This window comes from Carcharodon carcharias, chromosome 31, assembly GCF_017639515.1.
Source record: "Carcharodon carcharias isolate sCarCar2 chromosome 31, sCarCar2.pri, whole genome shotgun sequence".
Lineage (NCBI taxonomy): Eukaryota > Metazoa > Chordata > Chondrichthyes > Lamniformes > Lamnidae > Carcharodon > Carcharodon carcharias.
In genome coordinates, this window is record NC_054497.1 from 11,592,732 (window position 1) to 11,605,538 (window position 12,807).

Sequence of the window (12,807 nt, forward strand, 5' to 3'; positions counted from 1 at the left end):
GCAGCATGCCACCTTTGTAATGAGAAGTATCAACCCCAACTTCTTACCTACAAGAGAAATCTGAGGTTTTTTTTATTGCTTGGAAATGGCTATAAGTCACTGGAGAATTTTAGGTGTTTAACAAAGTGTTACAGTAATCTATCTTTTGTAAATTGGGCAATTGTTGTTGCCATTTATTTTACACACATTGACTACAATCAGGATGTGATTTATTGCAAAGTACACAGAATCAAGATTACACCATGACATAATTAGAAGGTCCAATGAATGTCAAGACTCAATCCCATGAGCTGTTACATAATAACTGTTCAAGTTGTTACAGCCAAAGCAACCATTCAATCTAACAAGGAGGCAGACTTCAATTCATTTTTTAGTAATCCATTTATTCAGTTATTTCACATCAAGAGCAGCAAATAGAATCATTCCCTACAGGACAGAGTTAGGATATCATGACATAATCCCCAGTCAGTCACTCTCCCAGGGTGAGTTTGTCAAACAGATACTCTCCCATGCCAGTCTCAGAGGCTCCCAAGTCTCTTTAGGTTGGTGATGTGATCTCCAAGCTTCTTGATCATCTTCACTTGCTCATCCAAATAGCGAGTCTCCAGGAAGTCACAAAGCTGGAAGGAGGAATAAACTAGTTACACCCAGCAGCAGATAAGAATCTGAGCTCCCCTTCAAGAGTCTGATTTTTTTTTGCACTTTCTAGTCGAGTGATACAATTGAGATTGATGGAATTACTGCATTAGACTGATGCACAGTAGGTGTGGAGTACATGCCCACAACTGGCCAACCTCACTGCTGATCCCAAGCCCAAAACTGAACCCAGGAGGGACACCACAACAACCAATAGAGGTGAGGTCATTTGAATTGTCTCAAAGACAAGTCCCATCAACTCCACTTTACCCAAAAACCCATATTAAAACAGCTTACATGAGGGTCAGTGTTCCCAGAGGAGAGCTTGTGCAGATCCAGCAGACTCTGGTTCACATTCTTCTCCATCTGCAGAGCTCTCTGCACTGCCTCTAGACCATTGCTCCACTCATCCTGCTCTGGTTTCTGAAAGGGGAAAAAAGGCAGACAGTTCATTTACCATAGATTATTGAAAATACATGAGGAAGTACAAGAAAAACGGGGATGAAAAAGCAGTTTCAAAATCACAAGTTAATTTTTGGATGTGGGAGTCGCTGGCTAGGTCAGCATTTATTGTTGATCCTCAATTGCCTTGAGGGGAGAGACCTTCTGTAGTCCATGTGGTGTAGGTACACAGCACCACATTATTAAATTCAGAATAGCAGAATCAAATTAAACCAAGAAGCATTAAAATAAAATTAATCTAAGGGGATCAAGACAGGCATTCACTCATTCCATTAAACTCAACCTTGACATCCTCCAGGATGATCCGGCCTCCACGTTTATTCTGGAATTTCATCAGTTTCTCAGCGTGTTCCCGTTCCTCATGTGACTGCTCCTTGAAGAACTCAGCAAAGTGACGCAGGGCAACATCATCCCGGTCAAAGTAAAAGGACTGCAGGGAGAGTCAAAAATGGAAAGGAAGAGTCAGAATTAGACTCAAATCTCATCCATGGCCAACTAAAGAAAAAAAAATGGCATCTAGGTAGATAAGTTACTATTCTCTACCTCAAACACCTTGTATTCAATTATGTTTAGTTATTTAAAAAAGACTAAGAAGTCACTTCAATCAAGTCCAAAGTCATTGTGTCATGCAGCCTAATTATAATGTGCACTGCAAGCTCAATATTGTAATTCATCATACTCACTTGTACAGATGGTCATGGAATCTACCACAGGCAGAAAATGGGATAATTTGCTTAACTACCTACAATTCATATCTGGGTGTCAGATGTGAATAAAATAGCCACCATTATGTTCAAAGATCTTCTACAACAGGTGGGCAGTAGACAAATCATTTCTTCATCTCCCAGAAACATACATATTCTCCTATAAATCCAGGATTAACAGCACCCTTTCAAACATTTAAGAACACTTGAATTAACCCAGTACGGACGCAGAATGAAAGCTAGCCATGAAGCTATTACTGATTAACCTATGATTGCAATACTGTATTAACATATTTCTTAATTATTCAACTTTAAATCATGGCCATATGTAGAAACAAGAAGAGGAACATTGACACAGTCACTTTCATTAGAATTACTCATTGTAGTACACAACAGAGCTAAAAATTTCATTAGGAGTTCTAATATAGAAAATGAAGTTACAAATTTACAATATTCAGAATGTTACAGCTACTGAAACAAACTGCAGGAGTTTATTATTGATCATAAAAGAGCAGAAAGAAATTGCATTATATTACAACTTTAAAAAAACATTACATACAGACCAACAGGCTATTGAAATAGTTCAAAAATATAAATCTCACCATGGAGAGGTAAACATAGGAGGAGTAGAGCTCCAGGTTGATCTGCTTGTTAACGGCATCCTCACAGTCCTTGTGGTAGTTCTGACACACTTGGGAACACATCCTAACCTACTAAACCAACACAATTTTCTCCAAAGCTTTTACAGTTAAGTTGGTGAGACCAAACCATCTTTAATACCAGGGCTGACATTCCAGCTGCTGAGTAACTATTCCCAGTAACCAATCAGAACTCTATGCCCATCAGAGGTCCCCAATCAAAAATGAAATGCAGTGGAGGTGATAATTTGGGACAGGGAATGTTTTGATTGGATGATTTGAGCAGACAAGCGCAAAATACTGGCCAGGGGAAGCAAAAATAACCAATAATGTTCTTCATGAACAGGATTCTTTTCTAAAGTTAAACAGGAGACATTGTGTTACCCCAGTGTCATCAGATCTTTGGCCACAGGATGCAGATGTTTTGGGATGGAGGGGGAGGGAGTGGTGCAAGTTTCAGTTGGAGGATCTGACTTGCTAGTCCTGACAAAATCAGCAATTTGTCATTCTAGGACTGCTTATGCTCATGGGGTTCCGGGTGGGTTGGGGTTGAGGTGGGGAGTGGTGTCACTCTGTTTGCCTGCTTCTCTCCCACAGTCTTGTTGACTGCTGGGCAGCCAGTAGAGAGGGCGTATGTGGCATTCACCAGTACATTTGATGCCATCCACGGCCGGTAGGCATCTAGGATATAGAGTGGTTTGCAGACGTCAATAATAAGATCCTGATTTACTAGGCAAGGTACCCTTTAGCTGTAATGACACTTATCCTCACATTGGCATCTATTTAGTTGACTGGATGATCCCATGTTAGGAGTGACCTAAAAGAGAGATATTTCACTCCTGATCTTGGCCTTCTGGTGTAGAGGGAAACAGGAGGTTGGAGGACCTCCTCATGATTCAGCCCCTGGGCTTGGCCTCCCATTGGTCCAGCAGAGCGCAGTTGAGGGGATTGTTTAGCCTGGCTGCCCATGTCTCGTTTGCGGCTATGCCAGTGCCTGGGTGTACCTGGTCGGGTGGTACATAATACCTATCTATAACTTGAGGTTCCTGCGATCGATGGTGCAGGAGGGACTGAAACATATAGGTAATAATGAACAGGAGGTGTTCCTTTATTATATCTTCATAGGATGTGGGCATCGCTGGCTGGGCCAACATTTATTGCCCATCCCTAATTGCCCTTGAGAAGGTGGTGGTGAGCTGCCTTCTTGAACCGCTGCAGTCCATGTGGTGTAGGTACATCCACAGCACTGTTAGGGAGGGAGTTCCAGGATTTTGACCCAACGACTGTGAAGGAACAGCCAATATTTTTCCAAGTCAGGATGATGAGTGACTTGGAGGGGAACTTCCAGGTGATGGTGTTCCCCTGTGTTCATTACCCTTGTCCTTCTAGATGGTAGTGGTCATGGGTTTGGAATGTGCTGTGTAAGGAACCTTGGTGAGTTCCTGCAGTGCATCTTGTAGACGGTACACACTGCTGCTACTGTGAATCGGTGGTGGAAAGAGTGAATGTTTGTGGATGGGGCGCCAATCAAGCGGGCTGGATGGTGTCAAGCTTCTCAAGTGTTGTTGGAGCTGCACACATCCAGGCAAGTGGGGAGTATTCTATCACACTCCTGACTTATGCCTGGTGGACAGGCTTTGGAGAGTCAGGAGGTGAGTTACGCACTGCAGAATTCCGAGCCGCTGACCTGCTTTCATTGCCATGGTATTTATATGGCTGGTCCTGTTCTGTTTCTGATCAATGATAATCCCAGGATATTGATAGTGGGGGATTCAGTGATGGTAATGCCCTTGAATGTCAAGGGCGATGGTTAGATTTTCTCTTGTTGGAGATGGTCATTGCCTGGCACTTGTATGGCATGAATGTTATATGCCACTTGTCAGCCCAAGCCTGGATATTGTCCAGGTCTTGCTGGATTTGGACATGGACTGCTTCAGTATCTGAGAAAATGCTGAACGTTGTACAATCATCAGGAAACATCCCCACTACCAATCTTATGATGGAAGGCAGATCATTGATGAAGCAGCTGAAGATGGTTGGGCCAGGACACTACCCTGAGGAACTCCTGCAGTGATGACCTGGAACTGAGATAATTGACCTTCAGCAGCCACAACCACCTTCCTTTGTGCAAAGTATAATTCCAACCAGCGGAGAGTTTCCCCTCTGATTCCCATTGACTCCAGTTTTGCTAGGGCTCCTTGATGCCACACTCGGTCAAATTCTGCCTTGATGTCAAGGGCAGTCACTCTCACCTCACCTCGGAAGTTCACCTCTATTGTCTATGTTTGAACCAAGGCTGTAATGAGGTCAGAAGCTGAGTGACCCTGGCAGAACACAAACTGGGCATCAGTGAGCAGGTTATTGCTAAACAGATGCTGCTTGATAACACGGTTGATGACCCCTTCCATTACTTTACTGATGATCGAGAGTAGACTGATGGAACAGTAATTGGCCGGGTTGGATTTGTCCTGCTTTTTGTGTACAGGACATACCTGGGCAATTTTCCATATAGCCGGGTCGATTCCAGTGATGTAGCTGTACTGGAACAGCTTGGCTAGGGGTGCAGCAAGTTCTGGAGCACAAGTACTACAGTTATGTCCTTTAGGACCTGGCCAGCTTGGTCAGTAGTGCTGCTACTGAGCCACACTTGGTGATGGACATAGAAGTCTCCCACCCAGACTACATACTGTGCCCTTGCCACCCTCAGTGCTTCCTCCAAGTGGTGTTCAACAAGGAGGAGCACTGATTCATCAGCTGAGGGAAGGTGGTACGTGGTAATCAACAGGAGGTTTCCTTGCCCATGTTTGACTTGATACTATGAGACTTCATTGGGACCGGAGTCCAATGTTGAGGACTCTCAGGGCAACTCACTTCTGACTGTATACCACTGTGCTGCCACCTCAGCTGGGTCTGTCTTGCCAGTGGGACAGGACATACCCAGGGATGGTGATGGTGGTGTCTGGGACATTATCTGTAAGTTTGTTTCTGTGAGGATGACTCTGTCAGGCTGTTGCTTGACTAGTCTGTGAGACAGCCCTCCCAATTTTAGACACAAGCCCCCAGATGTTATTAAGGAGGACTTTGCAGGGCCAACAGGCTGAGTTTACCGTTGTCATTTCTGGTGCCTAGACCGATGCTGGGTGGTCAATTCAGTTTGATTCCTTATTGACTTTTTAGTGGTTTGATATAATTGAGAGATTTGCTTGCCATTTCAGAGGGCGTTTAAGAGTCAACCACATTAATATGGATCTGGAGTCACATGTAGACCAGACCAGGTAAGGGTGTCACATTTCCTTCTGTAAAGGACATTAGTGAACCAGTTGGGTTCATATGTCAATCAAAGATGGTTTCATGGTCATTGACATCATTAGACTTTTAATTCCAGATTTTTATTGATGGGATTTGAACCCAGGTCTCCAGAGCATCACCCTGGGTCTCTTGATTACTAGCTCAGTGACAATACTACACCACCATGTCCCCCTTGCCAATGTTTGTTTGGTCTGATGCCATTGGGCTTCATAGAGTCTGGAGTAAATGCAGTTGTATACCACTGTGCTGCCACCTCTGGTGGGTCTGTCCTGTTGGTGGGCCAAGACATACCCAGGATGATGGTGGAGGAGCCTTGGACAGTGGCTGAACGGTATGATTCTAACAGTGACTGTGTCAGGCTATTGCTTGACTAGTTTGTGGGACAGGTCTCCCAATTTTGGCACAAGAATGCAAATGTTAGTGAGGGACTTTGCAGGGTGGACTGGGCTGGGTGTGCCTTTGCCTTTTCCAATGCCTAATTTGATGCCAGGTTGTCCATCTGACTTTCCTGTATTGGTTTGATCCACCTGAGTGACTTGCTAGGCCTTTTTAGAGGGCAGTTAAGAGTCAACACATTGCAGATTCCTTCATTAAATTTAAATTTCCAAGCTGCTTGAATTCCTAGTTACAGAACCACGATACTAATTTTTGGATTGGCTGATTAGCTTGGGGTTTCACTTCCTCTCCTTTACTAATTGGTGCCTGGATTCATGGCAGATTCCTGACTGGTTATTAGGGATTGGCAATCATCATTGGTGATGTCATTCCCTGTAGTATAAATACAAGAGCTTGGGTTAGAAAGGATTTGTTCTTGAGTTTCGTAGGTGATAGTAGTGAAAATATCTTCCTAAGTGTTTCAGAACTACCACAAGGACTGTGAGGATGCTGTTAACAAGCAGATCAACCTGGAGCTCTACTCCTCCTATGTTTATCTCTCCATGGTGAGTTTTCTATTACTGACTATCCTGACAGAAGATTGTGAATTTACTAAACTGAGCTATATCCTGCTTAACTGATGCAGTGAGCTGTAAATATACTTTATCATTGTCTCCTTTCAGTTGAACTGAACATTTCTTAGGTTCACTTTCCTGGGATCTTGAATGTGTATCCTAAACACTGAATAGACTTCAGAATTCTTCTCCACTTTTGAATTACCTAAAGGCTGTTCCCTTTTGATTCCTTAGTCTGTTTCTGTCTTTAAAACCCCCCTGTTTAGTATTGATGTTGCTCTGTGATAGATTTGAAAGTATTCCAACCTTGTCCATTGAACGTAGCCAGTAAAACTCAGACCTGCTTATAAATTGGAACCATGCATTGTGACTTAACTCTGCTCCAAGGGGTCTGTCTCCAGTCTCAGTATTGAGCCATGTTAAGCCTGTATATAAGTACAGACCTGAGTCAATAATCAAATGATTTGTGTAATTTTACTTGAAGATCTTAATCACACCCTAACTGCTCACACACAAGTTGTTATACTATTGAGCTACATGCAATTAAAAGTTTTTTTTATTGAATAATTCCTTAATGCTAGGGGTGAGATTATTTATTCCACCAATGAAGTGCATCTTCAGTGAGATGTTGGGGGTGGGGGGAAGAATGGTACAATACCGATACACGATCTGCTATCTCTCCACAGTCCTCTTACTTTGACCGGGATGATGTTGCCCTGCGTCACTTTGCTGAGTTCCTCAAGGAGCAGTCACATGAGGAATGGGAACACGCTGAGAAACTGATGAAATTCCAGAATAAATGTGGAGGCCAGATCATCCTGGAGAATGTCAAGGTTGGATTAATTAACTTTTAAATTCACTTAGATTAATTGCTTTAGAAAGTGAAGCAATTTTTTTATTAATACATTGCTGGCTAGACCAGGGTTTATTGCCCTTCAAGGTGCTGGTGAGCTGCTACCTTGAACATCTGTGCCCTGTGGTGGGGATGCATTCTGTGGTGGGGGTGTGCCACTTGGAGGGAAATTTCCAAGTGGTGGTGTTCCCATGTGTCTGCTGCCCCACTTTCCGGATGTTGGCAGTCTTGGTTTTGAAAGTGCTATCCTAGGAGGCTCATTGAGTTCTTGCAGTGTATTGTGTAGATGATACACATGACCGTCAGTGGTGGAGGGAGCTGATGTTTGTGGTTGGGGTGCTGACTAAGGCTGCTTTCCCCTGGATGCTGTCGAGCTGCTTGGTGGTGTTGGCACTCCAGGCAAGTGGGGAGTATTCCATCACACTCCTGACTTGTTCCTTGTGGACAAGTTTTGGGGAGCAAGGAAGTGTTAATCACTGCAGGATTCCAAGCCTCTGACCTGCTCTTAAACCACAGTATTTGGTTAGTCCAGTTCCATTCCTGGTCAATAGTAACCCCCCAGGATGTTGATAGTGGGGGATTCAGTGATGGTAATGCTATTGAAGATCAAGGGGTGATGGTTAAATTCTCTTTGGAGATGGTCATTGCCTGGCACTTGTTAGCCCAATCCTGGATATTGTCCAGGTCTTGCTGCATTTGGACATAACTCCTCATACTGAATCAGTCTACGAATGGTGCTGAACATAGTGCAATCATCAATGACCATCCCCCACTTATCATCTTATGATGGAAGTAAGGTCATAGATGAAGCAGCTGAAGATAATTGGGCCGAGGACACTACCCTGAGGAACTCATGCTGTGATCATCCTAGAACGGATGATTGACCTCCAACAACCACAAACATCTTCCTTTGCTAGGTATGACTCCAACAAGAGTCTCTCCCTGAGATGTTGTGGGAAAGTCTAGGACCAGAGAGCATAATCTGAATAAGGGGTTGTCCATTTAAGACAGATGAGGAGGAACTACTTCTGAGGGTAGTGAACCTGGAATACTTTACTGTAGAGGCTGGGTTAAGTATATTCAAGGCTGAGACAGATTTTTAATCAAGGCTATGGGGGAAAAGGCAAGAAAGTGGAGCTGCTAACTGTTGGATCAGCCATGATCTCATTGAATGGCAGAGCAGACTCAATGGGTTGAATGGCCTACTTCTGCTCCATGTCTCAGTCTCCAGTTTTGCTAGGGTTCCTGGATGTCTCACTTGGTTAAATATGGCCAAGATGTCAGATGTAGTCACATACTCTTCACTATATTTAGTGTACAAACAGTCTGCTCTGCATGACTTGTTTTGTGCTCAATGGAGCCTCCTTTCCTACACAAGAGTACATGTTTAGCTTCCCCTTAAATAGTTATATACTATTTGCCTCATAACAGCCATTGGAGTTGAATTTGATGACTTAATGAAATAATTCTCTATCAACTGGTTCATAGTGACAGATTTTCCCTTTTTGCTCTTAATTTCTTTCAGTAGCACTTCCATTTCATTAATCCATGGTAAATGAACTGCCTGCCTTTCCCCTTTCAGAAACCAGAGCAGGATGAGTGGGGCAATGGTCTGGAGGCAATGCAGAGAGCTCTGCAGATGGAGAAGAATGTGAACCAGAGTCTGCTGGATCTGCACAAGCTCTCCTCTGGGAACACTGACCCTCATGTAAACTAATGTGGATCAGATAAATTGCAGTCATTGAACCTTTTGAATTCAATCAAAAATCTCCTTGGTTAATAGCTGTTGGTGTCAGATTTTGGGAGCGGTAACAAATTGGTCTATTCTGGGTATTGACAAGTAAACTCACCCTACCCACTGGTCCAAGAAAATTAAAACTCACTGAAGAGAAGCAGTTTCATGATATCTGCAATTAGACTTATAACCAGTTTCCTTTTTTTGGTCCCATATTTAGTTGTGACTTCCTGGAGACTACTTGGAGGATCAAGAAGCTTGGAGATCACCTCACAGCCTGAAGAGACTGGGAGCCCCTGAGAATGGCAAGGGAGAGTACCTGTTTGACAAGCTCACCCTGGGGGAGAGTGACTTGAGCTGACTGCAGGAAACAAGCTTGTGTTCAATACCCACAGTGTAGTCCTGAGCCATGTAAGGAATGATGGCTTGTGACCGAAGCAGGGCCTGTAAATGAAACCTAATGGCTGTCATCAGTTGAAAATAAATAATTGAAAATTGGACTGAGTAATTGTGTATTTGGCAGATTGCCACTTCTACATTGACAGTAGACTTTAATCATAGATTCATTCTGTTATCCACTGGGATAATTGTACTGATCTTCAAAACCAAGTTGAAGGCTTGAAGATTAGTTAGGCTTTCCAGTTTGATTTATGTATTCAAAAATACATTCAAAGTTTGACATTACTCCACAAGCTATTGGAATGGCTTGACTGGAAGTGGTGTATCGTGGAATTAAATAAAGGACCTCCATCCTGCTGGATGAACTTTCTCTTTGCCATTGTCCCTAATCCCCCCAATAGAACAATTCATGCTTTGTCATGTTAACACTCAGGGAAAGCTGTTTCTCATGCTTTTAAGGTTACACGGCTTCAAGCCTGTCCTGCCTGGTCAACCTATTCAAGAACAGAATTGAACAGTTGACATTAAAGAAAATGCTGTAGGCCCTGTTCAGCTAATTGTTTTAGGGGTTGGTGGAAGGGTGCTTTTTTTAAAATATAAAAAGCAGCAACTGATCTAGATTAGATGTTCTAGGAAGTGTAAACTTTTTTAATGTCCTCAGGAATGAGTGAATGGATGGTGTGGGTAGGGAGAATCCACCATTTCTGCATTTCAGGACAAAGAGCAAACATCCTTTTTGAAATCCTTCTGATCTTGCCCTGTTGAAAGGATTCAAACTGCTGGGGCTAGAGTGAAATTTACCCTTGGTTTACATTGGTTAGTGTGGCCCTGGGTGTGATGCAGTTGTGGTCCTCAACCATTCCACATTCATAACTTTGCTTCTCTGACTTTCTGGAAATTGTAATCATGTTTCATACATTGAAATAAAATTCTTATGACTCAAGTTGGATTTGTGTGCTGATGGGCTTGATCGCTTTATTTCAAACAAAACATTTTCAGCTGGTAAAACATTATGCATGACTGTTTTAAGAATTAGGTGGAATATACAGTCAACCCACCAGGTCTATATCAGTGTTTATTCCCCATGTGTCTCCTACCCCTCTTCATCTGATCCTATCAGCATTTCCTTCTATCCCTTTCAACCTCCTGTTTATCCAGCTTCCTCCTTTAATGCATCTATGCCCTTTTCCCTCAACCACCCCTTGCTGTCGTGACTTCCACAGTCTAAATACTAAAGTTTGTCCTGAGCCCCCTGTTGGATTTATTAGTACCTACCTTATATTTATGCTCCTTAGCTTTGGGCCTTAAAAAGGGAACCATCTTCCCTGAGTCTACCTGATCAAAACCCTTTCATAATTCTAAGGATCTCTATCAGTTCGCTGGTCAGTCTCTCCTTTTTCTGGCAAAATGAGACTCAACCTGTTTAGCTGCTCTTGATTGATATAACCTCTCAGTTCTGGTATTATCCTTATAAAGTTTTTTTTGGCAGTGTCTCTATCCTTTTTAATAATATAGAAACCAGAAATGTCCAAAGGCATCAAGGTTCTATGCAAGTTGAATTACAGAGGACAGCTGCAAACATATACCACCCAGAGGTCACAATGAGCTAATAGTTCACACCCCACAAAAACATAAATAACCTCACTCCATGATATGTAGCACAGCCTTGGAAACAGCTACCAAAGGGACCATATGATGTTTGGGAGTGGGAAGCGTTTAAAGGAAAGTCAACTCCGTTAAGCCCTGGTTCTTAAAGAAACTGAAAATGACCAATATTCTGGTGTAGGTCACATAATGCACAAGAATATTTTGATATACTTTATTCAACTTCGCTATTATGTGAGAATTTAAATGATAAAGGATGCCTCAGCACAGAGTTTTTCATACCCATGGCACCCTTACTCCTTACAGATAATGATTCTGAATTCAAGGAGTTTCTGGATTCATTCCTGGGATGGGGGCCTTATGAAGAAAGGTTGAACAGGGTGCGCCTATGCCCATTAGAGTTTTGAAGAATGAGAGGTGATCTTATTAAAACATAAGATTCCGAAGGGATTTGAGAAGGTAGATACCAGGAGGATGTTTCGATTTGTGGGAGAGACTAGAACCAGAGGACACTGTTTAAGAATAAGAGGTCTACTGGTTAAGATGGAGATGGGGAGAAATGTTTTCTTTCAAAGGGTCATTACGTGGAATTCTCTTCCCCAGTGGAGGTTGGATCATTGAATTTATTCAAAGCTGAGTTAGATAGATTTTTGATTGACAAGGGAGTCAAGGGTTATGGGAAGCAGATGGCAAAGTGGGGTTCAGACCACAACCAGATCAGCCATGATCTTACTGACTGGCAGAGCAGGCTCAAAGGACTGCAAGGCCTACTCATGCTCCAAAGTCCTATGTTCCTCTGGGTTCCTGCGGAAAGGATCAATCAATAGTTCCCTCAGTACCAGTAATACTGGCATGAACTAAAGTCTCTGGTGTCCATCTAGCTGTGGGCCTTGAGTGACAATTTGAAGTTCAACAGTTTAGTTGCAGCCTTTTCCACAGAGATTTGTCGCGATTTGGAATGCACTACATGGAGGAAGAAGATTCAGCAATACCTTGAAGAGGGATTTGAATATTGTAGTAACTGTAGCTTTAAGGAATGTACTGACTGTAGCTTTAAGACTTATTGTACTGTGTAGTATCATGTGATAGTGTGAGTGAACCAGCCCTAAGCACACGGAACCTTAGGGATGGAGTTTGTGCCTAGTTGTGGATCTTGATGGAAGCATGTAACTGCTGCTGAAGCCCTTTAAATAAAGTTCATTGTTTCTTATGAGGAGGTTGTCTGGAAAATCAGGTCCTTAATAGATATATACATGAAAAGGTAAAGGATTGCAGGAGTAGGGGGAAGGAGCAAGGTAGTGGGACTAATTGACTAGCTCTTTCAAACTGTCAGCACAGCCACAGAGTGGTAAATGGCCACTTTCTGTGCTCAATGAATCAAAGATGAGCCAGAGAGGTAAAGAACATCCAAGTCTCATCATTTCATTCGGATTCAAATCATCTTCAGCCTCAGTGAAAGTTGACCATTAAAGGATACATCTAACATACAAAATTGACAGGCAGGAAAAGACCAGCT

The 12,807-nt window shown here is 42.8% G+C and overlaps 1 pseudogene; it reads right to left on the reverse strand.

Moving 5' to 3' along the window:
- Nucleotides 1-469: 469 nt before the first annotated feature.
- LOC121271563 lies at nucleotides 470-2,506 on the reverse strand (annotated as a pseudogene).
- Nucleotides 2,507-12,807: the final 10,301 nt, after the last annotated feature.